This window comes from Nycticebus coucang, chromosome 2 (genome assembly GCF_027406575.1).
Source record: "Nycticebus coucang isolate mNycCou1 chromosome 2, mNycCou1.pri, whole genome shotgun sequence".
NCBI classification, from domain to species: domain Eukaryota; kingdom Metazoa; phylum Chordata; class Mammalia; order Primates; family Lorisidae; genus Nycticebus; species Nycticebus coucang.
In genome coordinates, this window is record NC_069781.1 from 32,897,995 (window position 1) to 32,920,712 (window position 22,718).

Here is a 22,718-nt window from a genome sequence, read left to right on the forward strand (position 1 = left end):
GTACTTCAGGATCCCCCCCCCCCCTTGAGACAGGGTCTTTCTTTATTGCGCTGGCTACACTATAGTGGCCTCACCATAGCTCACTGCAATCTTGAATTTGAACTCCTGGACTCAAGTCATCCTCACTCCTTAGCCTCTTGAGTAACTGGGACTACAGCCACCACACCTGGCTAATTTTTCTATTTTTCATAGTGACAAATTCTTTGTTCAGCCTTGTCTGGAACTCCTGTCTTCAAGCAATCTTCTCCTTCCTCATCCTCCTAAAGTAGGGTAAAAGGTATGAGCCACCATACCTGGTTCCTATTTAAGTTTTAAATAGTAGTGTGAGCCCTAACATTGAATGTAAGACCTAATACAATCAGTGCTTATTTCTTTGAAGTCAGGATTCATTTCTAAACCTAGAAGTTCAAATAATACCGAAAGAGATTTTGAGTGTTCTGCTGAAATGTATGTGAAGAAACTACTATTTTGAATATGTGCATTTTTGTTCATTGACATTTCATTTGGATCTTATCAGCATTTTCCCAATAAGTGTAGGCTTATTTTTATGCTTGGCTTCAGTACTGCTGAGCTACCGCACAGGGCTTTCCAGAAGTACTAGTGAATATGATTGTCATGCATTTTATAAAGTACTACCAAAATGTACAAAACAATAATACGGCATTTAGGCTAAAACATGCTGTCCTCTGCAACCCTGGAAGAGGCATTGAAGTATTATACAAACAGTCATCTAATTATGTTCAATGTACAACCAAAGCGAAAAGTCTGGATTTGTGTTTTAGAGGCAACATTAGATAATATTTTAATTTCTCACTTTTAATTATTACTATTTAGTATTTTGACATAATTTTATCCTTAATTTAAATAGCAATTCACTTGAGAGTGTCAGGTTCATGCTTAAGAGTATAGTCATTCACATAGAATTAACTACACTATTATAAATAGTTTAAAATTAGCATTAACAGTTTATAGATGGGCTGTTACTTATGAAGAAATCTCGAAAAACCATTAAAATTCATCTTTAAAAATCAGAAATCAGGCTCAGTGCCCAGAGCATAGTGGTTAGGGTGCTGGCCACATGCACTGGGGCTAGTGGGTTTTAACCCAGCCTGAATTTGCTAAACAACAATGACAACAATAACAAAAAATAGCCAGGTGTTGTGACAGGTGCCTGTAATCCCAGCTACTTGGGAGGCTGAGGCAAGAGAATCACTTAAACCCAAGAGTTTGAGGTTGCTGTGAGCTATGATGCTACAGCACTCTACCAAGGGTGACATAGTAAGACTGTCTCAAAAAATATATATATATATATAAGGGTGGCTCCTATAGTTCAAGTGGCTAAGGTGCCAGTCACATACACCAGAGCTGGTGGGTTTGAATCCAGCCCGTGCCTGTCAAACAATGACAACTACAACCAAAACATAGCCAGGCATTGTGGCGGGCGCCTGTAGTCCCAGCTACTTGAGAGGCTGAGGCAAGAGGATCAATTGAGCCCAGGAGTTGGAGGTTGCTGTGAGCTGTGACACCACAGCACTCTACCCAGGGTGATAGCCTGAGGCTCTGTCTCAAAAAAAAAAAAAAAGAAGAAGAAGAAGAAGAAGAAGAAATCAGGGTCCAGTCTCTCTCTAAATAAAGCATCTTTGCTTTCCCCAGTAGTTTAGTTCATTCATTAATTCAACAAATATTTATAGCCATATAAAGGAACTAGGGAGAGGTGTTGTGGGAATTAAATGGGACAATTCCCTGTACATTCTTGGTTGCTATTAGAGAAGCCTCATTAATAGAATAGCCTCAGAGAAACAGAGAAAACAGTCTAGAATAAAGATAAAAATAATGCCATGGTCTATTGCAATAGGGACTTTGAAGTGGAAGGTGAGAATTTGGGGACTGATCCTTATAACAGTGAATAAATCACTGTAGTGCATTAGCGAAGTAAGTGAGATCAGGGAGAAATACAACCCTAATGTTCAATGGAATGGAGGATTTGGGATAACAGATCAAAGATGAATTACACCCGATGCAGTGGCTCACACCTGTAATCCTAGCACTCTGGGAGGCAGAGGTGGGTGGACAGCTTGAGCCCAGCTATTCGGGAGGCTGACACAGGAGGATCGCTTGAGCCCAGGAGTTTGACATTGCTGTGAGCTATGACACCACAGCACTCTACCTGGGGTGACAAAGTGAGACACGCTTGTCCAGTGGTCACCTGACCTAATCAAGAGGACTTCAAACTGACCGTGGAAGAGGAGGGGAAAGATGCCTAGATAAACCTGTTAAACCTGCTACCATGGTGTAAGTACAGGACAAAGAGGGGGAAAAAATGGTGTGGGAGTTGCCCCGTGAGTCACATGAAAAAATAATTGTGAGGAGAGTTGGAAATAATACTTAGAGATCCAGATCTCCATATGCCAATAAGTTGTAGCTAGGTACTAAACAATGTGCACTTGAACTCATAACAGAGGACAGTAAATACACCCTACTGCCAGTCTCTATTGTGTTATATCAGATAAGAACGAGGGCTTCTGTGATACTGAATGTGAATTACCTAGTATGGTGCCTAGCACAGGACAGTTGTTAATAGAAATTGAAAAATTAGCTACAAAGCCCTGATAAATTCCACATCTTCCCATTGCCCCTATTCCTATCTCAGTAAATGCACCACAATCAATTGAAATTTTGTAAGCCTAGAAACCCAGTATTCTCCTAGCTTTTTGAAGAAAACACTGAATTGTTGATTCCACCTCATAAGTTATTTTGGTACTCGCCCATTTCCCTGCCTCTCTACTATGACCATTACACTACCATCATTTCTGGGTCTATTCCAATGAGTCTCTTCATTCTGCTCTTATTCTGTGCCTATTCGGTCCTTACCCATGTAGTCAGGGCCATTGTTTTAAAGCAAAATCCATTTGTGTCCCCACCTATGTAAAACCCAGCCACTGTTTTCCATCACTCTGGGTAAAGACAAAGACAACACCTGAACCTGGGCTGCAACACCTGTGTGCTCTGCTCTTCATCTGCCCCCTCCAGCCTCACCTGTCTGTCCTTGCCCATTAACTTGGAGCTCCCAAAATATGCCAGGGTCTTTGCTTGAAGTCTTTGCACATACTGTTTTTGTTTGCCTAAAACTCTTTTCCCTGCGGTGCTTGCCTGGTTAATTCCTACTCATCCTTCAGATTTCACTTTCCCTGTTGATTTTCTTTGGGAAAGACTTTCTTGCTCACCTATACTAAGGGCGCAATCCTACTGTACATACTTACAGCATCTTTTCCTTTCCCTCATTACAGTTAATAACTAGTTTTTGTAAAATCATTTCTTAAATGGATCTCTCTCCCCTAGACTATAAATAACAGAAGAGCAAAGACCATATCTGTTTTGCTCACTGTTAAAGTCCACAAAGTCCAGGCAAATGGTGAAATTCTCACTATATATTTGTTAAGTTGGCAAAGCATCCATAATCTATGTCTGATTGAAAAACTATGTTTAAAAATAATCCAACTCTTATGATCCTAGGATGCTGATAGTGGGGGAGGCTGTGAAGATGTGGGGCAGGAGACACATGAGAACTCTTTGTACTGTTTCATTTTGGTAAGGCTAAGATTGCTCTAAAAAAATAAAGTCTATTAAAAATTAAAAAGAAAACTATCATAGAAATTTTCAGACTTATACAAAATTAGAGAAGATAGAATAATGAATTCCCACCGACCTACTTCCTTAGGTCTTAATATACTTTGGGTGTTCGGGAGTGACTAGGAAAATCTGGCATTTTTTAAATTGTCTTCAAACTGATATCATAAAATAATTTATATGTATTTATCCTACAGAAGTGATTAATAACCCCATTTTTTTTGAGACAGTCTCACATTGTCACCCTGAGTAGAGTGCTGTGGCATCACAGCTCACAGCAACCTCCAACTCTTGGGCTTAAGCGATTCTCTTGCCTCAGACTCCCAAGTAGCTAGGACTACAGGTGCCTGATAAAATGCCCAGCTATTTTTTAGAGATGGGGTCTCGCTCTTTCTCAGGCTACTCTTGAACTCATGAACTCAAGCAATCTACCTGCCTCAGCCTCGCAAGTGCTGGGATTACAGGTGTGAGTCACTGCCCTGCTAATAACTCCATTTCTAAAAAGCATAATCTGAATCTTTGCATTTTGGACTCTTTGTGTCCCTAAGGGATCCTGGCTATTGAGTTCAGTAGAACAGCAGGGCACGTGGCACTGGCTGCTTGTCATTTGGACATCAGGCACAGTGGTCCCCTCAAGAGCTTTTGAAACTAACATAAAAACCCTAGTTCATTTCAATGACCACTCGCTCCTACACTTCAGCAGTTTTGGATAAAAGCAAAGACAGTTACTGTGATCTAGCAAAAAAGAAAAATAAAAGATTTGAAAATGGAATGACTAAAGTTTTTACCCAAAGAAATATTTACAGTTCCTTGAATGTGTTGGGCTACCTCCCACCCCTGAGGTTTTTACACTTACTACACGTCTGTCCAGATGATGTTCCCACTTGGATCCAGCAAACCCTATTTATCCTCAGATCTCCATCTGAGTGACTCCCTTCTTGGGAGGCCATTGCCTATCCTCCTATCCTCCTCTGACAGAGATGACCTCTGTGTTCCTGGGCTATCCTTTGCTAGCCTCTAACCAACTTATCTGTCTTCTCAACTGTATACCGTGTGAAGGAAGAACCATTGATCTGCACACTGTGACATTATCATGCAGAAATTAAGCGACAACATTCAGGCTTTTAAATTCATATTCATAAGACTTAAGTTCAAATATAATCCCAGTTTAACTGGCTATGGGCGTTAGGCGGCTTCTTTAATCCGAATTCCTGGTTGTGTCACATTAAAAGTGAAGATACTAATGCTTACATCACAGAGTTGTCATGAGGTTAAAAGGAATTGTGAGTACAAAGCACTTAGAAAAATGAGTACCTGGGCTCGGCACCCAAAGCACAGTGGTTACGGCGCCAACCACATACATCGAGGGTGGCGGGTTTGAGCCCAGCCCTGGCCAGCTAAACAACAATGACAACTGCAACAACAACAACAAAATAGCCAGGTGTTGTGACAGGTGCCTGTAGTCACAGCTACTTGGAAGCTGAGGCAAGAGAATCACTTAAGCCCAAGAGTTAGAGGCTGCTGTAAGCTGTGATGCCACGGCACTCGACCAAGGGTAACATAGTGAAACTCTGTCTCCAAAAAAAAGAAGAAGAAGAAGAAAAAGGAAAAAGAAAAATGAGTACCTGGCTCAGTATAGATGTGCTAAATAAAAGAAAAAACATAAATACAGGAAAACAAAAAGAGAAGAAGGAGGTACAGTGAATGGTTGCCCAGGCAAAAAGCAAAAAGATGAAAAAGCCCCAGAACTGTTAGGAGAGTCTAATTGCTCTTCTTGATTTACACTATGGCCAAGTCAGACCTGACATTTTGAAGTTGAAAGGCATACCTCTGCACTCAGTCTTTTCTGGAGGAAAACATGTTTTTAATTGTTTTTAAGCTGCTACCCTGCAGGGCAATGAGCTGCTTTTCCATTTCTTCTCATGGGCTGATGTGATTTTCATCGTTCTGCTGTCCTTTTCTATCTCTGAGCTCATCCATTCTTGATTGGGTTTATATACTGTATTAATTAGAAAATTATATTAACTGAGCATCGACTAGAACAGAGCACTGCAGCTCACACAAATATGAAATAATGTTGTCTTTTCAACCTGCCTTCCTACCATGCAGGAGCTGGCAACAGTAAGCCTGTGTGAGGCAAAGTGGTGTGTTAAGAGATTCAGTATGGGGCGGCGCCTGTGGCTCAGTGAGTAGGGCGCCAGCCCCATATACCAAGGGTAGCGGGTTCAAACCTGGCCCCGGCCAAACTGCAACAAAAAAATAGCCGGGCGTTGTGGTGGACGCCTGTAGTCCCAGCTACTCAGGAGGCTGAGGCAAGAGAATCACCTAAGCCCAAGAACTGGAGGTTGCTGTGAGCTGTGATGCCACAGCACTCTACTAGGGGCAACAAAGCAACACTCTGTCTCTAAAAAAAAAGAGAGAGATTCAGTATGTGTGGCTTATGTACTTGGGCATCTCACTGCTGGAACAGGGGCTGCAAATGATAGATACTTTCACCTTTCTCAGAAAAAGTTCAACTTTGAACACCTGATATAGGTCCAACACTGTGGGGACCCTCAGGGGATACCAATGGAAGTAGGCCCAACTCCATCCTCAGGAGCCAGCCATTGAGAAGGACGGATTAGAAGATGAGATAAGCACAGGCTGAAGAAAATGCCATGAACAAATACAAGGTGATCAAGGTTTCAAAGGAGGGAAAGAGTCTATCAGGTTGAAGATATAACAAAATGCTTTATTCACTATGCATGCATTCATACAAAGAAAAATATTTATTGGGCGCCTGCTATATACCAGGCACTAAGCTAGTTATTTGGAATAATATTAAAAATGAGCCAGTAGGGTGGTTCCTTAGCTCAAGTGGCTAAGATGCCAGCCACATACACCAGAGCTGGCAGGTTCGAATCCAGCCCGGGCCTGCCAGACAATCACAACTACAACCAAAAAAATAGCCGGGCATTGTGGCGGGCACCTGTAGTCCCAGCTACTCGGGAGGCTGAGGCAAGAGAATTGCTTAAGCCCAGGAGATGGAGGTTGCTGTGAGCTGTGACAACACAGCACTCTACACAGAAGGATAGCTTGAGGCTCTGTCTCAAAAAAAAAGAGCCAATACTCCTAATTTCAATGGCTTAAAGTGGGCAGGACACACATGTAAACAAACTATGATTCATTAATGAATTAACTTATTCAACATTGATTAAGTCCCAAGTTCAAGAGGGAAAAGAATAAAAGTTTCTGTGATTAAAACAAACACGTATAGTCTAGTTCAGAAAACAGCTGTATAAACAAAAAAATTGGATATATAGTAGTACATTAGGTGCCATGACAGTCATGTTAAAAAATTGCGAAGTCACAGGGGAAAGAGAGAAGGGGTTGTGAACTCTTTCTGGGGTCAAGAAAGGCTTCAGAGGGGAAGACAATGGAGTGGGTATTGCAGGGTGAAGGAGTTCCCAGGAAACTGTAGACAGGTGGGAGGAAGGGTATCTGGGGCAGAGTAGGAAGCAGGATAGAAGGAGGAGGATCCTATGCACCTGAAAGAATGGACTGCAGATGTGCAATGACTGCAGGTGAACCACTGAGTGCAGGGGATGTGGAGGGAGCATCGGGGAAAGGTTCTCAATGGAGCAGGTGGCCCAGAGTCTTAAGGGATGTGTAGGAACTTATTTGGAAACAAGAGGACAAAAACATTCATTTGAGAGAAATACCATTTCCCAGGGAAAGGGTCCCTCTTCTTGGATTTGTAGGTGCAAATAATGGAGGGAAGAAATTTCATAAAGAGTAAACAGCTTGAGCCAAAACAAAGAGGCCAAAGCCCACATACAGATAATCAGGGAGTAGTGAGAGCTATGGAAGCAGCTTTTCCCGTGTCTCTAACGTCAGTGAAGGCAGTGTGTCGAGCCCTGCCCATCAGACAAATTAGCATAGCACAGGTATCCTTCTTCTTTCTCTTCTTCAAGGGAAATCTTGGGTATTCAGAGTTTGATGAAGTTATAAGACCATACTTGTTGTTAAGACCTCCAGATCAATAACAGCTGCTACATGGCTTGAGGGTCCTGTCCAAAAAGGGCCCCAGCTTCCAATGCAGAAGTGACCACCAGGCCCACCTCCTCTTGCCAGCCTGACTCACACCAAGCCCTTCTGCCCTGGGTTGGGGGCTGGGGAAACCAAAAGGGAATATTCCTGACTTTGGAACCAACAAAGAAATGAGACCAGGAGGCAGAGCAATACAGATCAAAATACCAGCTGTATTTATGGATGAAGATGACCTGGACAGCATGGCTTGACCTGTAGCCAAATAGGTTTTCTGAAATACCTTTCCTTATTTTTGCTTACCCTACAAACCACTGTCTTCCCAGTGGATGGCAAAACCTGCTTGGCCGTGCTCACCACAGGGCAGACCAACAAGGGACCTGTGGACAGGCTGGTCCCATAGAGGACACAGAGAGCAAAGAGGCAGGGCAGATTCACCAGGTGGGCCAGTTTTTCCTTACCTTCAGGTGTGAAATTCCTCCACACTTCTGCCTTTTAGGGAAGAGATGGGGAGATTCTCTTCTCCTTGTGGAACATGAACGCAATAAGGGAGGAAGGAAAGGAAGGGAGGGAGGAAGGAAAGAATGGTGACTCTCAATGACTGGCCCTTCAGCTTTTCCCTGACTCCAGTTGGCCCCCAGAGTCTCCTGCATCCACAGCTGAAGTCACATTCTTTAGCTGCAGGTTCTGGGACCAATCCTGAGAACCATGGCTTTGGTCCTAGACTCAGGTCACCCTGCATCCCAGTCCCTAGAAGGGAACTATTGCTGCTTAGGATTTAGTCTCAGACAAACAATTCTCTTGCTTGATTTCTGCTTACTCCAATTGGTCTTTTAGAGATTGAATACTCTACCAGAACCTTGACTCCTAAGGCAGAATCCTCATTTGTGGCTTCCTCTATGGCCTGTCTGGCTGGTCCCTGCCCTGGCAGTATGACACTTCAGCATGCTCTTCCCTCCTAGACTCCCTCTTTTTGACAAGAATTCCCCCAACCTTTGTACTAGTCTAAGCGAATCTTTCTCATTTCTGAGCCTCTGCCTTCCCTCTCTGACCTAACCTGTTGGATGTCACCAGATTCCTGATTCTGACATCAGAAGGCTGACTTCTTTGAACAAGCATGCGCAGACACATCCAAAAAAGGGCTGTCATTTGTGGTACCTGGGAAGTTTGCCTTCCACATTCAGACCAGGAATTCTGCTATTCGTTTTTTGTTTTGTTTTTTTTTTGAGACAGAGTCTCACTATGTCACCCTCAGTGTGCTGTAGCGTCCCAGCTCACAGCAACCTCAAACTCTTGGGCTCAAGCAATTCTCTTGCCTGAGCCTCCCAAGTAGCTGGGACTACAGGTGCCCGCCACAAGGCCTGGCTATTTTTTTGTTGTTGTTGTTGCTGTTGTCATTGCTGCTTAGCTGGCCCAGGCCGGGTTCGAACCTGCCACCTTTGGTGTATGTGGCTGTAACCACTGTGCTTTAGGCACTGAGCTGGATTCTGCTATTTGAAAAGGACTTTTCTGAAATTCCTCAGTTGGAATTTCATGGAGTCACAGTCAGGACCATAGACATCACCCATCCAGTTCTACCCTGCATGTGGGGACACAAAGACTTTGGGAGCTTCAGAGCCCACTGAGACCACATATCAAATTACAGGAGAAGCTGGAACCTGTCCTCTGCTCTCAAAACAAATGATTTTTCTTCAGAGCCATTTACAAGCTACAGACTCCCAAGTCTATAGCAGTGGTTGTTAATCCTTTTGAATCACAGAGTCCTTGGGGAATCTGATAAAAGCTAAAGTCATGATCTCTCATGAAAGAACATATACACTCACAACTTTCACACTCCCCAGGATGAGAACTCCTGCCCCATGTTAACAAGCAAACATCTCCCAAATTTCAACAGCAGCTATTACGCAGCATGGTCATCTTCCCGGCCCTCCAGACCTGCATCCAAATGACTCCTGGCTGTTCTCAACTATCAAATCCCCAAAGGAACGAGATGTTCCAGTGCTGAGGAGGTCTAAAAAAATGTGCTGTAAGCTCAAAAGGCATTTCCACAAAGAGCATTCCAAAGATACTTGAAGAGTCCCTGGAAAGTGCTGCTCCTCCAGATGACCACCTACAGCGGTAGCATCTGTGTGCCTGCTCTGGTCAGCTCTTAAGTAATCACAGTCCCTTTCTCTTTCAGGCAAAGTTCATGTGGAGGCTTTGATATGATAATTTCTCATCTGTTAATACAAGAGGGACAATTCCAAAGCTTAGCAGTCTCCCCCTTAGCAAAGACTGCCTTCTGCATGCAGGTTTCTGGGACCTCTCCAGTTATATGCCTATTTCTTCCTGTTCCCAAGCTTTGTATAAACCTGTACCTCTATTTTTTTTTTAATTTCAGGTTAATGTTAGGGTACAAACAACCAGATCACAATATTTTGTTAGGTGGAGTCTCTCTTGTAGTTGTGTCCAGCATGCAAAAGATGTTTATCCCTACACTGTGCCCATTAAGTGGGAGCATCCCAAAGTACCTCTTTTTACATCTCTACATCTCCAAACAGACTTCAGGCACAAATGTGAAGGGCAGAGACTGGATTCAGGCACTTCATTATTTATGTTTATTCGACTTTTATTAAGAGGCTACCACATGTTAGCACCACTACAGTGGTGGAAAAACAGTGCAGCAGTCTCTTAAAAAAGGTAGACAAACAAGCAATCACACAACGAAGTGTGATTAATTTCCTTTGGGAAATATAGGGTACTTTACAGTACAGCCTGGTCTCTTTGGGGGAAGGGCATCTTATAAGCTAAGATCTGTGGTACATGTGTCCAGGGTTCAGCACACAGTATGTGTTTTATCTTAAACATTTTGTTAGCCTTGTTGGAAGGGTTACTCACGGAAGGTCAACTGCTCACTAATGTCAGAGTGGCTGCCGTGAGCCAAGGCCTGAGTCTTCGGAAACACAACTAGCATCAAGTGGGGCTGGTCACCTCCTTTAGCTCTTTCTGAGACATCTGTAAAGTGATGGGAAAAGCAACAGACTTAAAACTTCTGTAGGTTTCTGTCCTGGGGCTCTGCCACTGACTACATTCCCGTGTTCTCACTCGTCTTTTGTGTAATGCTGCCAAAGGAAGCTGTGAAAGCCCTCTGCAAACTGAAGGACGTATAATCAATTCATCTCTATCTCTCTATCCCCTAGCAGTCCTGGCTTTACAGGGGAGGAGGAAGGCAGAGTAACACAAAACTAGGAGTACTAGCAAGGGAACTGCTTTGCAGGGCCTGCACCTCAAGCTTTTTGTTGCTTCGCATGACCTGGATTTGGCAAGGAGGGGGAAGCTTGAATTCCAGGAGGGCTAAAAGGCCTTGGCTGAGAAGCTCTAGAAGTGGTTCTCAACCTTCCTAAGGCTGCAATGTATTTTCATTGTTAAAAAGGGGTCGTGACCCCACAGTTTGAAAACCGCTGCTCTAGAGTCTAGGTGATTTCACAACTGGGAAAGGCTTCCCAAGGCGGGATCATCGGGTGGGGGTAGGGAGCTGCAATTAGGCACCGTGGAAAAGGTGGCGGAAGAGTTCCGAAAGGTAGGATGGAGCATCGAGATAACACCCCCAATTATCGATACCCCCTCCCCACTCCATTTCACTCCACCCTTAAATACTCCTTTTAACTACCTCAGCATGCAAACAGCAGTTGCCAATAAGGTGCACCGCAGGCCCTGCCTACGTCCCCGGCCAGCGCTCCCAGAGAGGCGGGGCGGAGCTGGCGCCCACCCCGGCGCCCGCGCATGCGCACCGCTTGCTCTGCCGCCAAATCGTTTCCAGCGCTGGTCAGCAGCGCTCGTATCCGCGGATTAAAGATTCTCTCTTGTTATCCCTAGTTGCACCCGGTGCGCAATCCACTGCAGCTTCAGAGGCCATGGCTGCCAGGCGGTGATGCGGAACCAAGGAAACGTGTCAAGAAGCGTCTGGCCTGTCCCGAAACTACAACTCCCTGCAGACACCGCGCTAGCCCCGCCTCCTGGGCGGGCCAAGGGCCCACACGGCTTAAAGCGGCGAGAGCTTCTTGGCGTCTGCACTGCTGGACGGTTGTCGTCCTGGTTTTGCATGGTGTATCTGAACTAGCCAACCGCGCAACAAATACACAGCTTCTAAGCACTTGTAGAGGCTTCTCTCAGATTCAGCAGTTTGTGGCTTCTCCTTTGCTGAATTGTTGAGTTAGCAAATGAAAACCTGAAAAGTCCCCTGTGTGTTACAACTCTGTAAAGGAATTATTTGCCCTACCATGTCAAAGCAACTTTTTATTTTTTCTAGCTTGCAGGTGCTAGTGGATGTTTAATTTCGTTTTCATTTATTTATTTATTTATTTTTTGAGACAGAGTCTCAAACTGTCACTCTGGGTAGAGTGCCATGGAATCATAGCTCACAACAACCTCCAGCTCTTGGGCTCCAGCGAGCCTCTTGTCTCAGTTTTTCTATTTTTAGTAGAGACGGATGAGGGGGGGGAGGGTCGGGCTCTCGCTTTTTGCTCAGGCTGGTCTCCAACTCGTGAGCTCAGGCAATCCACCCGCTTCTGCCTCCCAGAGTGCTGGGATTACAGGCGTGAGCCACCGTGTCAGGCTTATTTCATTTATTTTCACTAAGGATTCGACACAGTAAATAAGAGGGAAGTCCGTTTAAAGAAGTTCTACAGTAAATCATTCTGAAACCGTAAAAACTTGTTTGAAAAATATTGTACTTTAATTTTCCAAGTTCTGAATGTTGTAATAAAATGCTTTTAAAATGTCGCACACTTGAGATCTGTTTCTAATGTGTAGGTTTAAAAATATGTTTTAAATTGTAACCTAATCTTTGAATAGAAGTAGGGGGATGGGGGTTAAAAACTCTGCGCTTCGCTTCTTGCTTTACAGAGGCAAAAAATGACGTTCTTAGATGGTTTAAGTATCTTTCTTGAACTGAGTGGCTACTGCGATTTCTTACAGCCACTAATAACCAACTTCCTCATGCTAACAATGGACTCCTTTTTTTTTGCAAACAAATCTTAAGGTCCTCAAAGGGAATCAGTTCAGAACTTGAATGCAGAATTGCCTTTAGAGTTGGGTTTTTCTCCTTTGTTTCTGGACTTCTTGGCTTTGGCCTGCTTTTTATGACTAAGTATTCATTCATTTTACTTAGTGTGGCATTTGTGGGTAATGAGAAACTGACCAACTTTGCTAAAAATTAACAAGATGTATAATTTTTTATTTGTTCTTTGTGTGGAGCAGTCCAGCCGTGCGCTTACTGAAAAACAGAAATAGCAGTTGATGTATAGTGATTTTGGAGATGACTACGGCAGCTGTTGGGTTCTGAACAAACCCCCCATACATTAAGAAACATTAAGTAGGAGAGAAAACAATAGTCATGATATTTGGTAATATTTGGATTGTTCCAAAATTCTCAAATGTTCTCTTTACAGTCACAAATAGAAGAAGTTCTCTGGCTACTAACTCTTCCATTAAATATTTACTTTATGATGTTTTCGCCACTCAGTAAAACAAGGACACTTGATACTAAGACAGTATTATTCTGTACAAGAAAATTTCAAGAGAACTCACAGACAAGTTACATTTTTAGGAGAGGATAGCTGGGAAAAATTCATACAATAATTAATTTGATTTCTGTCACCACCAACAAAAGAAAAACTTTATTAATTTGACAAAAGGTACTACTTACAGGGAGTAAAAATATAAGTTGTGCAAGAGCTTTATGGAGGAAAGTATAAAACTTTATTGGAAATCATTAAGAAAGCGTTTAAATGAATGGGTATGTGTCATGTTCATGGATGCAAGGGCTCTATTTTATAAAGTTATCAATTCTCCTCAAATCTATACATTTGATCCAACTGAGATCAAATTGCCAAGATTGTTGTGTGTGTTAATGTGCCTCAACAACTTTATTCTCGGGGCGGCACCTGTGGCTTAGTCGGTAAGGCGCCGGCCCCATATACCGAGGGTGGTGGGTTCAAACCCGGCCCCGGCCAAACTGCAGCCAAAAAATAGCCGGGCGTTGTGGCGGGCGCCTGTAGTCCCAGCTACTCGGGAGGCTGAGGCAAGAGAATCGCCTAAGCCCAGGAGTTGGAGGTTGCTGTGAGCTGTGTGAGGCCACGGCACTCTACCGAGGGCCATAAAGTGAGACTCTGTCTCTACAAAAAAAAAAAAAATAAATAAATAAAAATAAAAAAATAAAATAAAAACAACTTTATTCTCAAACTTATATGGAAGATCAATGGTTCATGAATGACATATTTTTAAAGAATAAAATGAGTGACCTACTGGATAATAAGATATAGATAATAGATATCTAGCCAGCCTGTAACATGGTAGTAACATGACAATGCAGTGTCGTTGTTGGGACAAATAGAGAATGGAACAGGACCTGTGCAGGTATGGGAGCTTATTCCTGATAGATTATTGGGAGATGAACTGTTCCATAAATGGTGTTTGGAATATGGCTAAACACATAAAAGTTTGATATTTATCTCCTACCAAACCAAAAAAAAAAAAAAAATTATAGGTGAATTAGAGATTCAAATGTGAAAAGCAAAACTTTAAAACTTTTAGATGTTCTCCTAAGGCCTTTATGAGCTTGGTCTAGGGAAGGATTTCTTTCTTTCTTTTTTTTTTTTTTAATAAAAAAAAATTGTATTTACTTAGAAGCATTCAGAATGTCAACAAAATAGCTGCAACTTTTTTTTTTTTTTTTGCAATTACAGAGTGGTATTCAGTTAACAGAACAACAATTATTTCATATAAGCTCCATCAGAGACAACTGAAGATGAGAAAACTACCATCCCCATATATAACTAATTTGTGCTGTGCACCAATAAGAACCTGCTTTAAATTTCCATGCCAATTTACAACCCCCATACTGCACCAGGCAAGGTTAGTGGCTATTGAAAATTCACCAGGACAGGGCTATCTAAAGACACATTCGGTAGTGTGTTAACTATACAAAAAAAGGCACTGTACAGTTTAAAAACAAATCTTACACAGCCTTACATTTCAACTTGTTTCTTTAAAAGGAATGAGTTGTGTACGGGGGGTTGAATGCTTTGTAGACAAGAAAAAAACCTGCGCTAGAACCAACTTATTCATCATCTTCATCTTCTTCATCTTCCTCCTCCTCTTCATCCTCTTCGTCCTCCTCATCTTCCTCCTCTTCCTTCTTTTTCTTGCTTTTTTCAGCCTTGACGACTCCCGTTTTTGCTTCAGGCTTTCCTTTAGCTCGGTATGCAGCAATATCCTTTTCGTATTTTTCCTTCAGCTTTGCAGCCTTCTTTTCATCAGGCTGCTTGTCCTCCGCAGCAGTGTTATTCCACATCTCCCCAGCTTCTTTGCAACACCACCAATGGACAGGCCGGGATGTTCTCCTTTGATTTGGGGGCAGTACTCAGAACAGAACAAGAAAAAGGCTGAAGGAGGCCTCTTAGGCGCATTGGGATCCTTGAACTTCTCTTTGTTTCCCCTTTAGGAGGGATCTAGGTTTTCATTTCTCTTTCATAACGGGCCTTGTCTGCCTTTGCTGTATCTTCAGATTTTCCTTTCTCTTTAGCAGACATGGTCTTTCCCCTCTCTGAGCACTTCTTAGAAAACTCTGGGAAGTTGACTGAAGCAGCTGGGTGCTTCTTGTGCTCCTCCCAACAAGTTTGCACAAAGAATGCATATGATGATATTTTGCCTCTCGGCTTCTTAGGATCTCCTTTGCCCATGTTTAGTTATTTTTCCTCAGTGAGGCACAGAGTCGCCCAGTGCCCGTCCGGCTCTCACTTGCCCCGGCGCTTTCTCTATGGAGCTCAATGTACTGCAATGGCTCTAGGGAAGGATTTCTTAAATGGGACACATGAAGTTCAGACTATGTAGGAAAAGACAGCTGAATCTGACTACATTAAAAATATGCAAGGATGCAAACAAACAAAACTTTTGTACAGTAGAAAATAGAGAACCAGAGTGAAAACACAAGGCACAGATTAGGAGGACTTTTACAACGGAAAGAGAGACAAAGGTTTGGTTTTCAGGAATTTTAACACTACAAATCAATAAAACAAAGGCAAATGATACATTGTAATGATATAAAATGAATGAAGATAGAATTTGGCAATTCCTAGAAGAGGAAAAGTGAATGGCTAATAGTGAGAAGATTACCAACCTCACTGGTAATCAGGGAAAACACTAATTAAAACAGCAAGAAGTTGTTTTACACTTATCTGATTGGAAAAATTGAAAAGGCCAATAACATTGTAATGTCATAGATGTTGAGCAACAGAAACTCTCAGGTACTGATGAGTTTAGCATACATTGGTTCAGTTTGGCAGTATCATAAAAGTCAAGATTACCAAGCAAGGTCACTGCGGACATATATTCTCCAGAAGTTCTTCTACGTATGTATACAGAGACATGTCAAAAAAGTTTCATAGCAGCCATGAGTATGGCAACTAAAAATGCAAAACAATTAAAATGTCCCTTAAAAGAAAAATGGATAGTTGACTGATTCATTCAGTGGAAGATTATAAAGCAGTGAAAATTAATGAATAAGAACTATACTTTTGACATGTTTAATTTGTGCAAGAAGAGCAGGTTATGGAATGAAGTGTACAATTTCAGTGTGCTATCACTTATATAAAGTTTAGAACACACAAAACAGTACAAATTATTGACTATGGACAATTTCGTATGTAGAGAAAACATGGGATTAATAAACACCCCATGGGATTAATAAACACCACCTTCAGGGGAAAGGAAGGTAAAAAAATTGGAGGGAACTTCAAACATGTCTGTAACATTTATTTCTTGAAATTGTCCATTAAAAAGAAAGAAAAGAAAAAGATCGACATATCTGTTTGGAGAACTGAACTTACATTTTCAAATAACTTTCTGAGTTTTCTCTTATAATGCAATCCAACGAGAGCCATCACTCTGTACGGATCTCCTTGGCCCTGAGGACTAAGGCATGTAAAGGTGTTGCTGATGGTCATCTGCCTGGCTCTCTGCCTCCACATTCCTGCAACACAGTAGGACTAGTGGAGAGAGCATGGTTAGCTGACACTAAAAATCCTAAATCTGACCAAGATTCCTTCCTCTAGAAGTGGAGCAGGTGCAGGCTGAGAGCATGGCTCTCTACTGATCCATGGTGGATGCAGATAGAAGCTGCAATTTTAAGCACTAAGTACCTCATTTCTCTGTTGGCATCTTTGGATCAAAATGGGAGGTTTGGGCGGCGCTTCATGTGGTTAAGGTGCTGGCCACATGCTCCAGGGCTGGTGGGTTCAAACCCAGCCCGGGCCTGCTAAAACAAAAAAATAGCTGGGCATTGTGGCGGGCGCCTGTAGTCCCAGCTACTCGGGAGGCTGAGGCAAGAGAATTGCTTGAGCCCAAGAGTTTGAGGGTGTTGTGAGCTGTGATGGCACAGCACTCTACCGAGGGCAACAAAGTGAAATTTTGTCTCAATGAAACAAACAACCACCACCAAAAATCAGGCGGTTAATCTATGGGCGTTTTGGATACCAGCTCAATTTGGTAGATGATCCAAATTCTTGTATGTGGGTCTCTTCTCATTCATGCTTCAATTTTCAATTTTTGAAAGGTGTTTTGTAATATCATTTTTTTTTTTTTTTAGGATTGGAATAGCAAAATACATGTATCCTTCCCGCAAAGAACATACTGTGTTTTGCTTTATTAAAGATATTTAGCTGTGGCTCGGTATCTGTAGCACAGTGGTGATGGTGTCAGACACATACGCCAACAGTGGTGGATTCAAACCAGGCCTGGGCCAGCTAAAAACAATGACAACTGCAACAAAAAATAGGTGGGCATTGTGGCGAGTGCCTGCAGTCCCAGCTACTTGGGAGGCTGAGACAAGAGAATCGCTTAAGTCCAAGAGTTGGAGCTTGCTGTGAGCTGTGATGCCACAGCACTCTACCAAGGGCGACATAGTGAGACTCTGTCTCTTTTTTTTTTTTGTGGTTTTTTGGCCAGGGCTGGGTTTGAACCCGCCACCTCCAGCATATGGGACCGGCGCCCTACTCATTGAGCTACAGGCGCCGCCCAGACTCTGTCTCAAAAAAAAAAAAAGATATTTAACTGTGAAATCAATTCGGCTGAATAGTTTTAACTCTTGTTTTCTTGTTATTTTGGTAGCACACTGTCACTAACATAATTGGCTATTGAAAAATGTAACCTGATTGTTTTTTTTTCATAAGCGCATACAGGACTTGTTGACTTGTTGCCACCTTCAACTTTATACCTTGAATCACAGGTCCTCCTGGATTCTCAAGTAATGTGTACAATGTTGGAATGCTTTTCCATTTATCAGCAAAGTGTATTAATTAGGCACCCACACTTGGACAGTACTGAACACCTAATAAACATGTTTTTAAAAGACATTGTCTTTGCCTGATAAAGCCCACTGCACCAGTTTTTCATTCTTCCTTTTGGCCACACTATCTTTGCTAACCCTTTTATAACCTTTAGACTGTTGGAACTGTTTTGAGTCTGGGGCAGTAGCCTCCCGTGCAGTGGACATTCACTCCATGCTTTAGTTAAGGTGTAGGAGGGAGTTTCTCTATCTTCAGGGAAAGTATGCTAAGCTTTTGGCCATGGGCGATTGGCTCTTTACCTCCTCAGCTGGTTTAAGCTCAAGGTTTCCTGTAATGCAAAAAGCCAGATAGAGCCTATTTTAACTGTGCTACACCTGGGAAGGAGGAAATAGCCCATATTTAGACCACAGTGTAGATAGAGCTCCAGCAACCAGAAAGTCACCAAGGCAATTATCAGCAGCTAGTAACTCCCTCCACACACACACTTGAATTCATTTTATGAGGCTTACTCCCACATGAAGTAAGGCCAAAAAACATTCACCTGTATAAACACAACCAAGTTCAAGTACCACAACCACTGGAATAAATAGGAGAAGTTTGGGGAAAAAATTCTTAGTTGACAGAACTATGATCAACAAGAAGAGTTCCATTTCTATCAAAAAATGACAGTGATGATTTGAAGACTGTTTCTGTCTTACAGCTTGTTACTTTAGTTATTTTATCACTTTGTCACCCAGGTTGCCTCTCTTTTGACTGGTGTGGCTTTGCAGGGCCAGCAGACTCACAGGCAAATGAGAAGGTCTTACATATCTCAGAGAAGCGCTTGTGGTGGAGCTTTCTAATTTGAAAGAACAGGAAGTCAGGCAATTGCTACTAAAGGTGATGAGTGTTATTACCTAGAGATTCTTGTTTGTGGGGCTAGAGTCTGTCAGTAAAAAGGAGCTGATGCCTGACCACCTTCTCCTGGAGGGTCAGGTAAGCAATCAATTTGTTTCTCTACCTGTTGGTGGGATGGGAGATATTGTTAATCATCACATGCTGACTATCCACATGGATAATGGAACCTTTGGGGAGGGGAGAATTTATTTCTTTGGCCCATTTTCCCAGCTAGGTACCTGCAAAATTAAATGCTTCACAGCCTGGTCATTTCTGATTTGCAAATATCCTGTCCACATGATATAAAAAAGAACTATTCCTTTCTTTCTTTTTCTTCTTTCCTTATTCCTATTTTTCCTCTCCCCTCCTTCCTTCTCTCCCTCCTTTCTTCATATCCATCCATCTATCCATTCAGTAATTACTGAATACTTTCTATGGTCAAGTTCCTTAGACCAGTAGCCGTGGTCCAGGAACAGAGAGGGTGCATACCCATTTAAGGGGCAGTGACAGAGTAGGGCAGAGAAGTGAGGGAGTTGACAACCAGTAAGAAGTGAAGGATTATGAATAAGGAGGCTCTAAGGATTACTTGTGACTCAAAGCCTTTTTTCCCCATCTACTAGAAACTGAGAACCCCACCTTGTGTAGGTTCACACTGGAACTTGAGTATCACCAAAAATAAATGAAATGCAATAAATACATCTATCTATCTGTGTATCTATGTATCTATCATCTATCTATCAATCTATCTTTATTTATTTATTTATTTTGAGACAGAGTCTCACTATGTTGCCCATGGTAGAGTGCTGTGGCTTCACAGCTCACAGCAATCTCAAACTCTTGAACTTAAGTCATTCTTCTGCCTCAGCCTCCCAAGTACCTGGGACTAAAGGCACCCGCTACAATGCCTGGCTATTTTTTTTGTTGCAGTTGTCATTGTTGTCTAGCTGGCCTGGGCCTGCCAGCCTCAGTGCATGTGGCTGGTGCCATAACTACCGTGCTATGGGAGCTGAGCCCATGTGTCTTGACAATTGTAATCAGTTAATATGCTACCATGCAGTGATGTGTGCTAGCTTACATAATCAAAACTTATAAGAAGCTTAAATGGCTTGACTGTTGAAGTGAACCCTAAAAAATATCATGTAAGACAAGCTAATGGATCAGAACAATCAGATAGTCCAGGAGACCAACACAAAATGGAGAACAATGATGAAAGAGAAAAGGAGGCCAGGCGTGGTGGCTCAGCACTCTGGGAGGCTGAGGCAGGTGGATTGCTTGAGCTCAGGAGTTCAAGACCAGCCTGAGCAAGAGCAAGACCCCCATCTCTAATAACAGCCTGTTGTGGCAGACACTTGTAGTCCCAGCTACTCCGCAGGTTGAGGCAAGAGGATCACTTGAGCACAGGGGTTTGAGGTTGCTGTGAGCTAGGAGGCTACAGCACTCTACCAAGGGTGAAAGTGAAACCCTGTCTAAAAAAATAAAAGAAAGAAAGAAAAGGAATTGGAAACGATGTATGCAAAATATACCCTGGGACTAATCATATAAAAATGCTGAGGATAAGTTATTAAGCCTGAAAAAGCATACAAGAAATATTTTTGTACAACAAAGAGCTCTTCGACACATAGTAATTGACAATGCACAACCCTTATGACAAGAGAATATTTCTCTTGACCTACTGCTGGGGACACCTGCTCCGTCACAAGAGCCGTTTATGGGGCACAGAGGCAGGACTGAGTGCTGCTGAGAGCAGGTACAGGAGGACGACTCAGTAGAGATGTCTCTGTGTTGCTAAGTCCACTCACAGAGCCCTGTGTTGCTCTCTGAAGGCGTTGGTTATTGAACTCATTAAGTGCGTGTAAGAACAAAATTGTTAATTTCGCTTATGAAGAAATGTATGAATAAATAAATGCATTAATACTTTGGTAAAATCTACAAAAATAGGATGGCTTGTGGAGGCGCAAAGTGCCGGGAGAGGAAACAGAGAGCTTTCAGCGGGTCAAGCCTGTGGTGCCACAGCGGCAAGTCACCTTCCATGTCCTGGAATGTGACACAGAGGTCCCGAAGACTTTGAAACAGCAAAGGGAGTTGACATTTCTCCCATGCATGTTCTACTCCCTAAAGCAGCTACATATCCTGAGAATAATTTTAGGAAGACTTCTAATTAGAATAAAAGCAAAAGCAACTTTTGTCTACAGTGCTAGAGAGCAGGATGAGCTGGCTGAAAGCACCTTAGGTTGCCTGAGTCCTAGTCTAAGAGTCTTCCTCCTATATCCCCCAGCAACTTAAATATTCATTTTATTTGTTTATTTATCTTTAACTTTACAGAGGAAAAATTCATTCTTTTAGTGTAAATTTCCACAGGTTGTGAAAAATATATACCATCATGTAACCACCACCAAAATTAAGATACTAAACAGTTCTTATCACCCCCCAAAAATACCCCTGTGCTGCCTGTTTGTAGTTAGCTCTTCCTCTTCCCTTTTAACCCTTGAAAATCACTCATCTATTCTCTGTCCCTTTAACTTTGCCTTTTCCAGAATAAGATAAAAATGAAATTATATAGTAACATGACCAATTTTTAATTAGGGAATTTAAAATAAAAGCAAGCAAGCAAACAAATGCAATAATAAAAAAGAGCCTCCTTTGGTTCAGTGCCTGTTGCTCAGCGGCTAGGGCGCAGGGTTCAAATCCAGCTGGGGCCTGCCAAATAGCAATGACAACTATAACCAAAAAAAAAAAAAAATAGCCAGGTATTGTGGCAGGCGCCTGTAGTTCCAGCTACTTGGGAGGCTGAGGCGAGAGAATTGCTTAAGCCCAAGACTTCAAGGTTGCTGTGAGCTATGATGCTATAGCACTCTACAGAGGGTGACATGGTGAGACTGTCTCAAAAAAAAAAAAAAAAAAGAAGAGCCCTCTTCCCTGAATATTCTCATTAAGTAAAATTTACTATGCTAGACAACTTGCATCTTCCTAATGCTCCTCAAAATATTTTTCCAGATTGAAGCAACTTTTTTTCCTTTCTCTTTATCCTTGCCCTAGATTGCTTAAGAATTTTTTTTGGGGGGGTCATTTTGAAAGGTGTTTCCTATGTGACCACGACAGTGAATTCAGCTGTACAGAGGCTATGCTTCATAATATTCCATCTGGGAGAGAGGCGATGTTGTGTTTTTCTAGCACTTTTATAAATATAATCTGAACTAAAGAGAAAAGCTCATTCCATGTGGTTCAATTAGAATTTTCCTGAATGAGAGCTGACAAAAGGGATGTGCAATGAAGTTCAGGTACACAAAACTTAGAAAAAAACTCTAAAGCCCCCTCATTTGTGTAGGTCAGTTCCCTCATGAAGGAACATAACATTCCTGAAATGTAAAATTGCAAGGCATGCCAAAGAAAACCAATTCTTGGGGATATGTTTGAACGCACGCACCATTTCAGCTGCCTGCTTAGAGAGGCAGGCAGACCAGCTCTGGTACGACACGAGTTAGTTGCCTTACTGTCCATCATCCTTTCTGTTCTTGTCTTCATGATCAGGAGCATATGAAATAGGAAAACCAAGGGTACAAGAGCCAGATTTTCCTTGGCTAATATTGTTTTTCTTAAGGATTTGGGAGTGTGGGCATATTTTGTTCCATTCCATGAACTTTGGAGTTGCCAACAGCACGTTCTCGGATAGGGATGGGGTGAAATAGAGGTTACCCATCTTCATGGGCAGTGTCCATTGTATACGCATATCGCTCTGGAACTGGTGCTCTTTGGCTGGTCCTATCTAGTGTAGTTTTGTTTTTTTTTTTTACAGTATATCATTTTGCTTTTACTTACCAAGTTTTATATCATTTTCATCAAACCTTTGTATACGGCTGCTGGTTT

At 42.3% G+C, this 22,718-nt stretch overlaps 1 long non-coding RNA gene and 1 pseudogene across 3 annotated transcripts in view; both read right to left on the reverse strand.

The window, feature by feature from the left end:
* Window positions 1-11,553, reverse strand: part of LOC128569001 (uncharacterized) — a 188,063-nt gene extending 176,510 nt beyond the window's left edge. For both annotated transcript variants that reach the window (XR_008375264.1, XR_008375262.1), the window contains exons 1-2: window positions 11,424-11,553; window positions 10,531-10,647 (exon numbers count right to left, since the gene is read on the reverse strand). This is a non-coding gene — a long non-coding RNA (uncharacterized LOC128569001). The remainder of the gene's footprint in view (window positions 1-10,530; window positions 10,648-11,423) is intronic.
* Window positions 11,554-14,368: 2,815 nt separating this feature from the next.
* Window positions 14,369-15,374, reverse strand: LOC128569970 (high mobility group protein B1-like; annotated as a pseudogene). Its single transcript, XR_008375504.1, has one exon. The product of XR_008375504.1 is annotated as a high mobility group protein B1-like (transcript).
* Window positions 15,375-22,718: the final 7,344 nt, after the last annotated feature.